Source organism: Silene latifolia, chromosome 11 (assembly GCF_048544455.1).
Source record: "Silene latifolia isolate original U9 population chromosome 11, ASM4854445v1, whole genome shotgun sequence".
NCBI classification, from domain to species: Eukaryota; Viridiplantae; Streptophyta; class Magnoliopsida; order Caryophyllales; family Caryophyllaceae; genus Silene; species Silene latifolia.
The window spans coordinates 135174979-135190151 of record NC_133536.1 but is presented as its reverse complement, the minus strand read 5'-3'; positions in this window follow the sequence as shown (position 1 = coordinate 135190151).

Genomic DNA, 15173 nt, shown 5'->3' with positions numbered 1-15173 from the left:
TTAAATAAGATTTATTTTAGTAATAAAATGCTTTATTACTAAAATTGTTTATTGTTTGGGAAACAATAAAAATAAGAATGAATGGTTGATTATAATTACAAGATATTGTGAATTATAATTATTTGACCCATTTTATTTATGTGATCAAGTATCACTAGTCAATTTGTTGAATGTAACTTAATTAATTCATAAAATGATATTTATGTGATAAATAAGCATTAAATTAATTAATAACATGTATCATACTACATGTGACATATTGTGTGACAAATGACAAATTGACAAAATAAAATGGTAGTCCATTTTATGTATATGGACCGAAAATGGAGGGTGTGTTAGTGGGGTTTTGGTTGTTTTATTTTATTTGATAAAATAAATATAATGATGCCTACCTACAACTAGTCTTACATTTCTTACACACCTATATTTTTGATAAGAGAAAAAGAAAAGCAATGATGCTCCTTGGGCATGTGTTGGGCGGCCACACTACTCTTAATTGAGTAGTGTTGGTTCTTTCTATTATTCTTCTAAGATTACCATTCAATCAACATGCAAAATGTTCATGAATATTCTCTCTTCTCTCTCCTTAATCTTCATCAAAGAGGATGAGATTTTAATCCAAATTTGTTCAAAAGATTACTAAAATTATCAAAGTAATATATGAGTATTAGTAATCAAATTTAAGGTAAACCACAATATAAACATCTAGTACATGTTAGTTTGTGGGTTTGAGGGATAGTCTTGGGTGCAACTAATTGGAGGGCTTCTATTTTGAGGTCATGTATGTTCATCCATTAATGGAAAGCTCAAGAACTAACAAGAAGGAGATCTTGTTGGTGCCCAATATGACCGAAATTTACATGGTGAGAAAATGTTTTCTTATCTTCTTTTATTTTAGTTTGCATGCATAAGATCACCATTAATTTTATGAGTAAATTAAAATGGAACATATATGAATATGTTAAGTATATAGATCTACTTTTCCTTCACTTCTCCACTAAGTAATTCTTGTATGATGATTTGACTTTCGTGAGAAGGTCCATAATGTCATCTCCAAGTATCATGGGCTCCATTGTGGGTTTAAAAAGGTTCCCATGAAGGCATTCCTCCTCTTCATCGAAGAAATTTTCAAACTTCTAAAGGATGGGTTCCTCAAGAAAGCTAATCCCATAAATCCATTCATCATTTGAGTCCATCTTTCCCTCATCATATTCTTCCATAGATGAGTCATCATCGCTTTCTCCATATGAGTCATAAATAGGGGCTTCACTCCTCTTCATTAACTCTTTCTCCAACACCTTAAAGTCCACATCAAAAGTCACACCCTCATACTCACAAAGGTTAAGAGTATTTGGCTTACTCAATCTCATATCTTCCTCATTAAATACCACACTTTCATACTCACAAGAGCTCAAGGAGATTGGCTCTTCCCACTTTTCATCTTCCACATCAAAGGTTACTCCTTCAAACTCACATTCATGGTCAATGCTCAAGGATTGGTGGGGAGTGGTTGGTCGGGTGGTTTCTTGGGTTGCCTCCATTTGGGCAATTTGAATTGCCAACTCCTCAACATAGGTAACAATGCTTTGGAGAACATTGTTTCTATTTTGGCTCTCCTCTAGCACTTGTTTAAAGAAGTTTTCTTGGTCTCCCATCATTTGGAGAACCACATTTTGAATGTCAAAATTTGGCCCATATTCATGTTGTGGGTGAGTGTGAAAGTGGTTGTGTTGTGGCATTTGAAATTCATTGTGGAGTGGGTATTGGGTAGGCAGTTGTTGTGGATATTGGATGTAGGGATTTTGGTGGGAAAAGTTGGGGTAGTAGTTAGGATTTTTTTTGTATGAATAGTAAGGTAGTTTTGTGTTGACTTGCTCCTAAAACTCCCCATACTCATTATAGTCATACTCAAAAGATCCACCACATACTCCATGTACCAAGTCTTGGTTCATCATCATAGCCAAGATAAAGATACAACTACAAACATGGAAACTACAAGAAAACGGTAAAAACAAACCTTGAGGAACAAGTTCCTCAAGGTTAAAGCCCAATTAAAATAGACAAACAAGTAAGAACTTAATCACATAACACCGTCCCCGGCAACGGCGCCATTTTGATGGGACAAGAGTTGGTCGTCACACATCCAATCAAACACATTTATATTCTCAACAAACAACTAGTTAGTGGTTAAGTCGAGGTCGATCCATGGGACGGTGTGCTTTGGGTTCTAAGTCTATCTATCTCAATTTAGGCTAGTTTTACAATTGATGGGGTTTGTTGTTGTGTTCTAAACTAATGTGAGCAATAAAGTAAAAAGAGGTGTAAACAAGTATTAAAGAGTACTAGGATGTCATGGGGTCATAGGGAATTCATGGTGTTGATCATACAAACATGTTTACAAAGTTGCAAGCAATTAATGTGTTGGAGAAACCGAGTTGGTTTATGTCTTACGGTTCATAGGAAGAGTTGGGTCCCGGAGCCGAATCGATTAGATTGTACAACAACTACAAGTCGACTTACTTTCCTCCTATTCAACTTCTATGCATGGTCTAACAAGACTCGAGTTGGTTTATATCTTACAAGTCTTGTAGAGAAGGTAAGAGATGAGTAAAATGCAAGGATTCATAGGCTTAGCATTTCATCAAACATAACATGTGCATAGGTTGACATCACAACAAGCATGCAATTTAATTATGAAAACATATTAGATTAAGCATGAATCATTCCCCATGTTGGTTTTCCCTAATTACCCATTAATCCTAGCTAAGAGACTACTCACTCATTATCAAGTTTAACATGCTAACAAGGTTGTCAATCATATAAACAATGCAAAACATGATGAACAAGTAAGAAAGATTAACAATTATTAAAACAAGGATTAAGAGAATTATAGCTATGGAGATTCCAAAATAATAATGCAAAGAATAATAGAAGTACTTGATGATTGATGGAAGGTTGTCAATCTCCCAATAAACCCAAATGAACTTCTAATTACCCAATAATAAACTTGAATTACTCAATAATAAACTTGAACAATAATTAAGGAAAGATTAATGTGTAATTTTGTGGAAAGATTAAAGGATAATCTATTCTAATCTACTCCTAATCTAATCTAAGAAAAGTTTATTTAATCTAAGATAACTTGATTAAGAGAGCTTGATAATCTAAGTAGTACAATGGGGTATTTATACTAAAGACTAGGTACAAGAATTAGGGTTACTTAGGGCATAAATAACGATTAAGACCCTTAAGATAAGTTGAGGAAGTGCTCATCTCCAAGGAAGATGCTAGTCTCCTTTTTGCTAGTCTTTCAGAAATATGCGCATCCCGCGTAGAACAAGGAGAAGGCGTGCTGTACTGGATGACAATCCGAGCGGCCAAGGGTTCAGGACGAGCGGATTGTGGGGGTTGGACGAGCGGGCTAGAAGGTGGGACGCTCGAATTGTGGAGGTGTTGGACGAGCGGGCAGGCTGGAGGGACGCTCGGAATGTGGAGGTTGGACGAGCGTCCAGATGCTGCGACGGGCGGATTCTAGTTCAGCAAGCTTTTCCTTCTTTTCTTCTTTTCTTCTTCCAACAATCCTCAATGATCTTGTCGGAGATGCAAGGACCGTCTTCATCATTGCCCATTATTTACAAAGGCCTTCTAGTCTTGTCTTCACTTTGATGCTTGGTTATTAGATTCGATCAATTTAGCTCCATTTTGCCGTTAAAATGCAAGGTTTTCACTCCTCTCCTACCAAGGAAACAAAACCTCAAAGAATATGCAAAAAAAGGACTAAAGATAGTAAATGACCCAATTATGCACTAAAAAGCATAGGAACGAGGCTAATTCGGGGACTAAATATGCTCAAATATTGGTCACATCAGATCCGCAACAAGATTCTCGGATCCCGGTTTATCCTTGATTGTGACATCAAACTCTTGCAACAACAATACCCAACAGATCAATCTCAGTTTTGCATCCTTCTTGACCATAAGTTGATGATGGCGGTGTGATCCATGTAGACAATGACTTTGGAACATAAGAGGTAGGGTCGGAACTTCTTAAAAGCATACACCACCGCCAACATTTCTTTCTCCATGGTTTTGTAATTGCATTGAGCATTGTCTAAGGTCTTGTTTATATATCCTATCACATGGAGCTTCTTGTCTTGTATTTGACCTAAGACCGCCCCCAATGCAAAGTCACTTGCATCACACATCAATTCGAAGGGGAGGTCCCAATTGGGCGGTTGCACTATTGGAGCCAATACCAATGCTTGCTTGAGCCTACAAAAAATATCAACACAAGATTGATCAAATATGAAGGAGTGTCCTTAGCCAAAAGTGAGGTGAGGGCTTTAGCGATTTTTGCAAAATCTTTGATAAACCGTCGGTAAAACCCTGCATGGCCTAAGAAACCCCTCACACCCTTGACATTTGTGGGTGGGGGAAGTTTCTCAATCGCCTCAAATTTTTCTTTGTCCACTTTGATCCCCTCCTTAGAGATAACATGGCCTAGAACTACTCCCTTTTGTACCATAAAATGGCACTTCTCTGAATTTAATTTCAAATTGAATCGGATGCATGTTTGGAGCACAAGGGAGAGATTATTTAATCAATCATCAAATGAGGTGCCATGGACACTAAAATCATCCATGAACACCTCCATAGACTTCTAAATATACTCGGAAAAGATAGACATCATGGCCCGTTGAAATGTCCCGGGAGCATTGCAAAGGCCAAACGACATTCTCCGATATGCAAAGACACCATAAGGACAAGTGAAGGTATTCTTTGCTTGATCATCCGGCTGGATGGGTGATGTGACTATTAATTGCGCACATTTAGTCTTCTAATTGAACCTATTTTGCATACTAATATAGAATTTCATGGCAATTTTATCTGTCAATTCCTTCCTTTTTTGCTTTCCTATTGCATTGTATATGTCTTGTAGGAAAGAAGATAATGAGGCGGAATTCCCGACTCTTGTGCATATTGGGAAGGTTGTTGACGATCTTGGATGGACTAGTATGAAGGGGAGGCAAGAATGATGACCAAGGATGTAGGAATAAAGAGTATATAGAAGGATCATAGGCTTAAAAGCATGGATGACGAGAAGGAAGCCATTATAAGAAGAAATTGCTCGGAACCAAACCAAGATTTTCTCCTTTGGCTCTGAAAGTATGCTAGATGAAACGGTGTTGAAAAATCAAGTGGTCTAGGCTTTTAAATCACTCCAATAGGAGTCCGGATGAGGAAATGACGTCCGTTTTACAATCCGAGCTCAAATAGACAAGCTGTTCGTCAATCCGCGCGTCCCAAGACTCAAGACGAGCGTCCCCAGACCCAAGACGAGCGTCTTCCCTCCAAGACGAGCGGATTTTTAGACATTAAAAAAGAGAAGCACTCTGCCCAGTGATCCGAGTGTCTCAGAACCCCATGATCCGAGGGTCTTGCTCCCAAGACGGGCGTCTCAGAACCCCATGATCCGGGCGTCCCGATGCCAATCTGAGCGGATTCCTTGGCATAACCAACCGTGCTTCAAACTGATCCGAGTGGATCGTGGTAGGACTAGCAACGTGATATGCGCATTTCCTTCGGGACTTGCATTTCCCTACTTAACACTTAGCAATGCTATTTACTAATCTACCCTTGCTTAACCCAATGATGTACTACTATTTATACTCCATTTGTAATAATCAAGAGAGGTTACACTCTCTTAGCTTAGATCAAGTTCCCTTAGAATAAATCAAGTTCCCTTAGATTAGATTAGGAGTAGATTATAATAGATTAATCTCAATCATTCCACATTAATCTTTCCTCAATCATTGTTCAAGTTTATTATTATGGGGTAATTGAAGACTATTGGGTTATTATTGGAGAATTGACAACTCTTCACCAATCAATCAAGTTTTCTTCTATTATTCTTTTCTTTATTATCTGGATCACCTTAAGTTTGTTATAATCTCTTTACTATTTATTGTTTATTTCCTCATTCTCTTATCATGTTTATACTTGTTGTGATGATTGACACCATTAATGACTTGTTTCTCATGATAATGAGTGAGTAGTGTTTTAGCTAGGATTAATGGATAATTAGGGGAAACCAACATGGGGATTGATTCATGCTTAATCTAATATGTTTTCATAATTAATTTGCTTGCTGGTTGTGATTTCTACTTATGCACATGTTATGTTTGATGAAATGCGAGCCTATGAATCCTTGCATTTTTTACCCATCACCTATCTTTTCTATGAGTCTTGTAAGCTTATACACCAACTCGAGTCTAATTAGACCATGCATATAGTTGAATAGGAAAGACTAAGTCGACTTGTAGGTGTTGTATAATCTAATTGATTCGGCTCCGGGACCCAAACCTTCTTAGGAATTGTAAGCTTATACACCAACTCAATCCCATCACAATAATAAGTGCTTGCTATATAATTTAGAACATGTTTGTATGATCAACTCCCATGAATCCCCTATGAACCCATGATATCCTAGCACTTTTAATCATTTGTTTACATCTTTCCTTTTATTGCTTGTTTTACTTTATTGCTTGCATTAGTTTAGACTCACCAACTACAAACCTAAATCAATTGTGACACTAGCATAAATTAAGATAGATAGACTTAGAACCCAAAGCGCACCGTCCCATGGATCGACCTCGACTTAACTACTAACTAGTTGTTTATTGAGAATATAAATGTGTTTGATGGAGTGAACAACGACTCGCTATCACCATCAATGGGTATTTGGAAAAACCCGGAATACCCATCAAGGAGGCAAAAATACTCGTGGTTTGCAAGTCTCTCGAGCATTTGGTCAATAAATGGTAAGGGGAAATGATCTTTGATTGAGGCGGAATTAAGTTTCCTATAATCAATACACATTCTCCATCCCGTGAACGGTCGGGTGGAGATGAGTTCACCATCCTCATCCTCAACCACGGTCATACCGCCCTTTTTGGGAACGATTTGAACCGGGCTAACCCAATCGCTCCCGGAAATGGAGTAGATGATTCCGGCCTCAAGCAACTTATTATCAACTTCCTTCGTTACCACCTCCTTCAATTTCTCATTTAACCTTCTCATAGGTTGGGCGGAAGGGATGAATTCATCTTCAAGAGTGATGCGGTGCATGCACACTCGGGGGTCGCTTCCCGTGAGGTCATCAAGGCTATACCCAATGGCATTCTTGTTTTCCTTAATAACTTTCAAGAGTTTTTCTTTTTGGAAAGTCGTTAGGTCCGCATTGATGATCACGGGGAAGGAGTGTGCCTCATCGAGATAGGCATACTCAAGGGAAGGGGGAAAAGGTTTGAGGTCTACCTTGGGAGGGTTCGGACCCTCAACTTCATCCAAGATAGGTGGTAGAGCTTCATAATCTTCCTCCAAATGGTCCCCCGAGCACATGTCCTTAGCTTCTTCAATAGCTTCTTGCAACATGTGGTCAGACTAAATCTTTTCGGTAACTTGTCGTTAGGAGCACCTAGACCAAAACACAATTTATAGGTTCACAAACAACTCTACAATTAGTAAAGAGGCAAGTCAAGGTCGGATCCCAAGGGACGGGAATTGAGATGAGATATTTTTTGAAACTAGTGGTGTCTTAGGCGTGTCACAATCTGGGTTGATGCAGAAGGTCACTAAACTAAATAGCAATAAAAGTAAACTAGCAAGATGAATTAAAAATGGTTGTAAACAATTGATAAAAAGCACTAGGGTGTCATGGGGTCATAGGGGATTCATGGGAATTGATCATACAAACATGTTCTCAAATTATAAGCAAGCAATTATTGTTGTGATGGATTGAGTTGGGTTATATCTTACAATCCTAGGAAAGTTTGGGTCCCAGAGCCGAATCGATTAGATTGTACAACACCTACAAGTCGACTTAGTCTTCCCTACTCAACAACATGCATGGTCTAATGAGACTCGAGTTGATTTATGTCTTACAAGTCTCATTGAAAAGGTAGGTGATGGGTAAAAAATGCAAGGATTCATAGGCTCGCATTTCATCAAACATAATATGTGCATGAGTTGAGATCAAAACAAGCAAGCAAATAAACCATGAAAGCATATTAATTTAAGCATGCATCATTCCCCATGTTGGTTTCCCCTAATTACCCATTAACCCTAGCTAGGTGACTACTCACTCATTATCATGTTGAACATGCTAGCAAGGTTGTCAATCATACCAACAAAGTGAAACATGATGAATAAATGAAAGTAATTAACAATAATTAAAAGGGGATTAAGAGAATTATACCTACTAATGATTCCAATAATAAAGCAAAGAATAAAAGAAGTACTTGATGCTTGATTGAGAGGTTGTCAATCTCCCAATAATAACCCAAATAATCTTCAATTACCCAAAATAAAGGATGAACAAAAGAGAGATTAAGGAAATAAAACTTGTATTAAAACTTGATTAATTGTTGATTACAAAACTAAAGAGAGATTTTATTGATATTAACTACTCTAAGAATTGATAAGAAGAACATGCTCTTCCAATTAGACTAATGGGGTATTTATAGTGGGGATTAGGTGTAGGAATTAGGGTTAACTAAGGGCTTAAATGACGATTAAGTCCCTACTTAAGGAAACGCCGGTATTTTCTAAAGGATGGGCGTCTTTCTTGAAGCTTGAAGAAACGAAGTTGTGCTGCCTTGGAATCCGTGCGTCTTAGGCTCGGGACGGCCGGATTCTATAGTCTCTGCCCTGGCGTCTTTGGGAGAAGACGGGCGTCTTCTGGTGTTGTTGCCCGGGCGTCTTGGGTAGAAGAGGCACAGATTGTGGAGGTGGAGGACGGGCGTCTTCTAGGCAATCCGCACGGATTGCTGGACAACTTCATTTCTTCTTCTTTTCTTCGTTTTCCTTCGTAAAATCCTTGGGGATTTCCTCGGGGATGCAAGGATCTTTTCTCATCATTGTCCATCTACTATAATATGTACAAAGGCCTTCTAATCTTGTCTCTCCTTGATGCTTGGTCATTGAATTCAATCAATTCAGCCTCATTTTGCCATGGAAATGCAAGGTTTGCACTCCTTTCCTACCAAGGACACAAAACTTCAAAGAATATGCAAAACAAAGAACTAAAGACAATAAATGACCCAAATATGCACTAAAAAGCATAGGAACAAGGCTAATTCGGGGACTAAATATGCTCTAATTATGGTCACATCAAATATCCCCAAACCGAACCTTTGCTCGTCCCGAGTAAAGAGGAGATAAAGACTAGGACCATTATTTAAACTAACCTAATAACATAGCCGATGTGAGACAATTAGCGGGTCTCACTCCACCCCTTCAACTCACAACAAGACAACCATGAGGTAGGATGCCTTCTTGCAAGGCAAGGTGGGTCTTGCCAAAATGGCGACACATCCAAACATTAAGCACAAAAAATCAAATAATGGATGCATCTACAAAAGAATACCCACTTTCCTCATCTATGTGGCGGAAATTATCTACAAGGGAAGCAATTTAAGGGTACACACTCCTTCATAGAAGCAATTTCTTCAAACTACTAAGCCTAGAAGGATACCAATAAATCACCTCCAAATTGTGTCAAGCTAGGGTACCTTTGTCCTCAATCGTTAAATGCTTTTGTCAAGAGTAGACTCCCTATGGTGTTAGAAACACTGGAGGATCGCGGAATTCCTCCTCTTGCCTAGACAAGAAGAAGGGTCGTCCCCTCTCTACCATGCACAAAAATGGATACGATGGATAAGGGGATCGATAGACATTTGAGTTTCACTTTGGGAGTTTGCTTTGTTGTTGTTTTTCCCCCCAATTTCTTGTGGCATATAACATTTGAGAACACTTTCTTGCCATTTCTTTTTGATTTTTGGCATTTCAACACTTGACAACTTTCAACTTTTCTTTGCATTTCTTTCGAACATTTTCAAAGTCACCCCATATGTAGTGAGGGTGGTTTATATTTGAAGCTTTAGGAGTTCTATTTTTGCTCCTCTTTTCATTTGATGCATTTTTTTTGCAAACTTTCTTTCACTTTTCATTTCATTGAATTCAAATCGATTTCTTTTTGTGCCCATTCCCTTTGATGACAAAAATGTGGTAGAACATGGATGAATGATGGATGGATGCATGGTTTCAAGGGTCACCTTGGAATAAACGGTAGCCAAGGACTTATCACACCACAAGGTAGTCTTGACTAGGCCTTAATCCATGGGTCAAAGGATACTAGCATGACACATCCTAGGGTGTTTTAGAAGTATTCTAACAAGCAAAGTATTAAGAATAAAAAGCATCTACTAGGGCCTATATACACTTGTCAAGCTTCCCAAGTAGACGGTTTCGCAAAATTTTTCTAACATGCAACTACATGCCATGATGCAACTAACATATAAACATCCTAATGCAAATGATTCTACCAACTAGTATGACATATACACTAAATGTAAGTCCTAAGTTCACATTGTTTATACCGCATCAATCAAAATAAAGCCACATAGTCAGTCATTAACATAGAGAGGAAAAAGGAGATTGGAAAGATCATACCATGCGGTCTTCAATATCCTCATATCTCGGATGTGGCGTAGTCGATCAATGTGAACAAGGATAAAACAAACACAATATATACAATATATACATGACTACACTACAAAGGAAATGAACTTGTTTTTGGTTTTTCAATTTTTCAAATTTTTATGGTTTTTTCGAAATTTTTCAATTTTTTTGGATTTTTGAATAAAAGTTAAGTTAGAATTCCCCATCCCCAATATGGGCATTGTCCTCAATGGCCAAAATGATGGGAAATCATGCAAGCATGATGCATGAATTCTACACTAAATGCAAGCTACACTAATCTATACTACATGATGCATGGGTTTTTGTTTATGACGGAGAGGATAATTTAGATTACCTCCCGTTGTGTATGCATGTACTTCCCCAAACCGAGTTAGACATTATTGCTAATGTCCTATGGTTAGGTGTAGTTCATGCACACACGATGCAATGCATGAAACTAAATTTGTCATTTTGGATTTTCAAAAGGTGGGAACAATAAAATGAGAACACCTCAATGGGGCCGAGGTGTTAGTCCTCTATGTTGCTAGGACTACTCCAACAATGATCAAGATAAATAAATAAAGCAAAGAAAGAAGTAGAACAAACCTCGAGAGGGTAGGAGCCTCCAAAGATTGCTAATCTTCCATCATATCATCATCTTCCTCAATAGAAGTGGACTCCTCACCACTTCCCCCTTCACTTTGTTGTTCACTTTGTTCATCATCCTCTTCTTCTTCTTCACTAGCCTCTTCATCATCATCCTCATCAACCGCATCACCAACAACCTCATTGTCACCCAGAATCTCAACCCTAGATGCACTCGGAAAGAAGACTTCCCTATCCGCCCAACTAGGCAAAGAACATGAAGGATCAAGTAGTCCTTGCCTAGCTAAGTGAAGGAGGGGTGGATATTGGGCTAAGTAAGTATCTTTCCGATCCTTGAAGGCTTGCTTGTGCATCTCTTGCATAAGAAGAGTCATATAATCATTTCTTGCTTCAACACCTTCCGGTTTGAACTCTTGGTACTCGAAAGGATAAGGTGGTGTGACAATGGAAGAGGAGGGCATTTCAATTTCACCCTTTTGTTGTCGGATAATGTATTCGGCCTCTTTTGAAAGGGGAAGGAGATAGTTGGGCCGGTGGACACTTAAGAGACAAATCTTCGAAGGCAAAGTAAAAGATCTAGCCTCACTAGTGAGCCATCTATACTTGGTGTCAAGAGGGTTATGAGAGACCCACTTGTACTTGTTTATCATAGTATCAATATCAATGAGATGACCACCCTTTTTCGCCACATACTTGCTATCCTTGCTGAAGTTCGGATCAAAGTATTTAGCTAGAAGAGTGACTAGACCTCCATTCACAATAACGGTAGTGCCTTGCTTCCCACAATCAACATTTAGCCATCTATCCACCAAAAGCCTTAGAGAGTTGAAAGGCCTGGTGAATTCCCTTCCAATGTTCAAGGCCGACTCAAGAAGAACAAAATCGAGTTTGGTAAAGTGGTTGGTGTCTTTTATTGCAATGATGGTGTTTCCTATGACCTTGTGCCACACTCTAATGCCCGGATGGTGGACTAATAGAGCGCGACTAGCATGATAGTTCTCAAATTTCCTTCCGGAAATCGCCTCCCAAAGAGGGTCGGGGTCATAATTGCCAACATTCTTGAAATAACTCGGTGAATCACTAAGACCCAAAGCTTTACTCATTTCCTCAAAAGAGATGCGCCTACTAACATTAGCTAGGCGGAACTCGATGTTTTCCATGGTCTCTACCTTATTTACTTTCAAAGAACTCAAGAATTCTAAGGTAAGGGAGGGGTATGTCAATTCTTTTGTTGCTAATAATTTTTCCAACCCCATGGCTTTAAAGACGGCTCTAGTTTGCTCAAGGACACCCAACTTATCTAAGGCATCTTCACAAATAAACTTGGTGGATAGAAATGATTTTCTAGCAAACTTGGCAAAAGTGTCCCTATGGGATTTGGAAATGAAAATTACCTCCGGATAGTTCGAAAGTTGAGCAATTTCCGGAGTAGTAGATATTGTTGCTTCGAAGGGAGGTTGTTCTTGTTGCACTTCCAAGTTTGAGCTAGCTACCACCATGGCCAATGAGGCTTTCTTTGCTTGAAGACTCTTTTGTCTTGTTGAGAGTGACTTTGCCTTTGGTGCCTTTGTTGCTCCTCTTGTCCTTGCCATTGATGCTTGAACCAAGAAAGGAGTAAAAATATTCAATTTTCAAGTGTACCCAAATCGATTTCAAGATGAAAGGCTTTGCCTTTATAAATTCAAAAATCGACTCAAAGGTTGAAGATTTTGTGCTTGGTTTTGATTTTTGTTGAAAGAGGAGTGATCAATTTTTGTTAAAAGGATGTTTTGATTTGATTTTGATGAATGTGGTTGAGGGAATCTTCTTTTTGTGATGGAGAGGATGAGGGTTTTGAGTTTTTGGGGTTTATGGGTAGTGTTATGAATGAAGGAATGAAGAAATGAATGTGGGAGGGGTTTATAAAAGACCCGAAAAATTTGAAATGCAGGGGGAAGACGGGCGGCTTTCCATCGGGACGCCCGGATTCTATCTAGATAGGCTTCAGGAATTCTCGCCTAAAGACGAGCGGATTGCAGCAAAGACACACGGATTTGTAACTGCGGGACGGGCGTCTTTCACTGAAGACGGGCGGATTCCTTTCCAGGGATTTTTCTTGTTTTTCTCAGCCAAAAAGACGGGCGTCTTCTCTTGCAGGACGGGCGTCTTTCTGAGGTCGGGCGGATTGTATTGCAGGACGCCCGAATTTGCTAACAGTCCCAGAATTTCAAAAATTCAGCTCTTGAAGGACGGGCGGATTTGGACCAATACGCCCGGGTTGCCTGAAGACGGGCGGATTCTCTTGAAAACGCTCGGATTCTTCCCCTTTTACCCGGATTCAGTTCCATCCGTGTATTAGCCTATCCCGTGTCATTTCATTCTTCTAAATATCTCGTGTTCTTCATTGTGGGGGTACTACTAAGGCATGGATAGCCTAGGCAATTGCTATCCCCACACTAAGCTAAAGCACTACACATCAATTGAATCATTAGTCCCTCCCTCACTTCTCTAAAAAAATGATAATTATCTTGATCAAAGTATAAAAATCCAACAATGACAAAAATGCAAATTAAGAATTAAAATGCGAGTTAGGGAGTTAGAAATATTTACAAATGGTGGTTTAGGGAGGACTCCACCAAACTCTCATTCTTGATGAGATGTCAAGGGGGCATGTCCAAGGTGTTGGTGATGTTGCTCAACACCTTGAAAAAGTAATCAAAAGCTTGTTCATTGTCATGATAAAGGTCGTCGATAGACCTTTGCCCTTGTTGTCGGTCTTGATCTTTGGCATTACCAATGTAGGGATTGAAAATTCCTTCAAATTCGTCGTCCCAAAGACCACAAACTTCATTAAGTTCATCATTAAAAATCTATTGATTTGATGGAGACAACTCTCCCATTTTCTTTTCTTGGCCAATGAGGCCATCTTCTTCATTGCTTGACTTTGATGAGCTTTTCAAGCTCTCTTTGTTACAATTCACTTGCTCTTTGAATGGAGCATCTTCAATTTTCTTCTTACATTGAAGTTCCGACTTCTTCCTATCATCCTTCCGGCTATAATGATCGATCATAAAACATGGCTCATGTAAACGGGGAGCTCTCATGGTCTTGTCAAGATTAAAAGTTATGCTCTCATTTCCCACTTCTAGAGTGAGCTCTCCATGTTTTACATCAATCACCGCAACCGCGGTGTGTAAGAAAGGTCTCCCTAGAATGATTGGAATGTTGGAATCTTCTTCCATATCAACAATGACAAAGTCCACCGGGATGAAAAATTTCCCAATTCGCACGGGAACATCTTCCCATATCCCTAATGGTGTCTTCGTCGATCTATCGGCCATTTGGAGTGTGATATTGGTGCATTTAAGCTCTCCCATCCCCAACCTTTTACTCACCGATTACGGCATAACACTCACACTAGCCCCTAGATTAAATAAGGCTTTGTTGATCGTGTTGTCGCCAATGATACACGGTATTGAGAAGCTTCCCGGATCCTTGAGTTTTGGAGGTGAACTCCCTTGAAGTATTGCACTACTCACCTTAGTGAAGGCGATAGTCTCAAGCTTCCGGATCGACTTCTTCTTTGTGAGGATGTCTTTCATGTATTTCGCATAGGCCGACACGTGATTGATTAATTCCGTGAAAGGAATTGAGACTTCCAAATTCTTCACAATTTCCATAAATTTTCCAAGTTGGTCATCAAATTTGGGCTTGGCTTGACAACTTGGAAAAGGAAGTCTAATCACAATGGGCTCCTTCTCCTTGACCTTGTCTTCATTTTTCTTTGAAATTTCTTCTTTTGATGATTCTCTATCCTTGGAGTTTTGCACAATTTCTTCCTTATCACTACCTTCCACAACCTCATCCTCAACATGCTTCTTCGGTGCTTCATTCCTTGTACCACTTCTCAAGTGAATGGCACTAACCGTTTCATGTCTTGGGGGATTACTTTGAGGTGGTAATTGCCCCTTTTGTCTTTGTGAGCTTGAAGATGCTAGTTGAGTCAATTGGGTTTCCAACATTTTGGTGTGAGCTAGAATGTTGTTGATGGTGGTTTCCTTTGCTTGA